We start from the raw sequence: 2,015 nt of genomic DNA on the forward strand, positions 1-2,015 counted from the left end.
GGCGGTGCGGCAGGGGCGGGCCGGAAGACGATCCCAAGCCGTGGCCGCGGCTTATTGGTCCCAACAGACTTCTCTCATTTACATAGCCAATGGGAGGCAGCCGGGTAGAGATTACCGGTTTGGGTTTTGAGGGGGCGGGGCGAGCGACGGAAGGAGGGACTAGCTGGGGGCGGGGCAGGCCAGCCTCTCCATCCCGCGTGTCCCTCACGTACCTACGGTCGGTCCTGGGCTCTCCGTCCTTTTCTCTCCAGGAGTACGGTACTTGGTTTACCTCTCGGATCCTTAGGATTCTCTCTTTTCCCACTTGTTTCTAACGAGTCCGTTTCCAACCCTCATTCATCCCTTGTTCCCCCCCACCCCCGACCCTTATCCTCTTTGTCCCTAGGGAGGATAAGTTTCTTTGGGCCCTCAGTGCATCTACGACCTTATCAAATGACATATTAGTTTTTCCTGTACCCGAACGAGTATTCAGTCATAAAACACTTGCTAAACACATACTGTATATAACATAATTCAACAAGTATTTATTTTGTTGAATTACTTTAAAAGTTCCCACGACCGGGGCACAAGACTGCAAAGCTTTTCACAGACAGGCACTCAGTTCTCTGTAGAAACCCTGTGGGGTTTAAGCTTCAGAGCTCCTAACTTACAGGGTTTACTTACTCACCCGGGAGGGGCCCTGCCAATGAGTTAACACGGTCATGTGTTTTGCAAAATGTGCAAAAGTGAAATATTTTAAGCACAGCAGGGTAAGACTTCAAGTATCTTTCCACTGTGATTTCCTCTCTGACGTTTAGGGCGGACTTGAGCATTTCCTTTTTGTATTACTAATGGTTTATTTCTTTGTGGTGCTTAATGCATAAAACAGCTCTGATTCTGGCCAAAGCATTTATGGGCTCTGGGAGTAGTGGAGACTGGTAGGGCTTCCTGGAGGAAGCGGCACTAGAGCTGAGTCTGGAAGGAGGAGAAAGTCATTCAAGGCACAGAGAGCAAAGGGAGTGAAGAGGGCACAGTGGGGTGAACTGACACCATGAAAAAGGAAGCTGGCAACAAAAGCCAGATGAAGGGGTGGTGCTGGGGGCTGTGTGACATTAAGATCATATATAGACTGAGTGATGTAGATGCCTGATTTTTGTGGTTTTTTTTGTTTTGTTTGTTTGTTTGTTTGTTTGTTTTTTGCGGTACGCGGGCCTCTCACTGTTGTGGCCTGGCCTCTCCCGTTGCGGAGCACAGGCTCCGGACGCGCAGGCTCAGCGGCCATGGCTCACGGGCCCAGCCGCTCTGCGGCACGTGGGATCTTCCCGGACAGGGGCACGAACCTGTGTCCCCTGCATCGGCAGGCGGATTCTCAACCACTGCGCCACCAGGGAAGCCCTAATTTTTGTTTTTTTAATAAATTATTTATTTATTTATTTTTGGCTGCATTGGTTCTTCATCGCTGCGCGCCGGCTTTCTCTTGCCGTGCGCGGGCTTCTCGCTGCAGTGGCTTCTCTTGTTGCAGAGCACAGGCTCTAGGTGCACAGGCTTCAGTAGTTGTGGCACGCGGGCTCAGTAGTTGTGGCTCGCGGGCTCTAGAGCACAGGCATAGTAGTTGTGGTGCACGGGCTTAGTTGCTCCACGGCATGTGGGATCTTCCCGGACCAGGGCTCGAACCCGTGTCCCCTGCATTGGCAGGCAGATTTTTAACCACTGCACCACCAGGGAAGCCCAATTCCTGATTTTTGATTCTATAAGATGTCTTTGGGTTTATTGATGCTGCTGTAAAATCTAGGCTTTGGTGCGTTGGGGTAAATTTTAGGGAAAACCTTAAAATCTCAGTGGCTTTTACCATAATGGTTTGTTTATTGCTTTCATTAGGGAGCAGATTTCCATCTGGGTCCTCCCATCTTACAAAGAAACTGTCTTCTAAACATGCACTTTCAACATGGAAAATATTGCTCCCAAGGGGGCAAAATTGGTTCTTGGGGCAGAAAGATGAGAAAATCTTAGATATTACAAGGGTCACAGTACATAAA

Source organism: Physeter macrocephalus, chromosome 12 (genome assembly GCF_002837175.3).
Source record: "Physeter macrocephalus isolate SW-GA chromosome 12, ASM283717v5, whole genome shotgun sequence".
NCBI classification, from domain to species: domain Eukaryota; kingdom Metazoa; phylum Chordata; class Mammalia; order Artiodactyla; family Physeteridae; genus Physeter; species Physeter macrocephalus.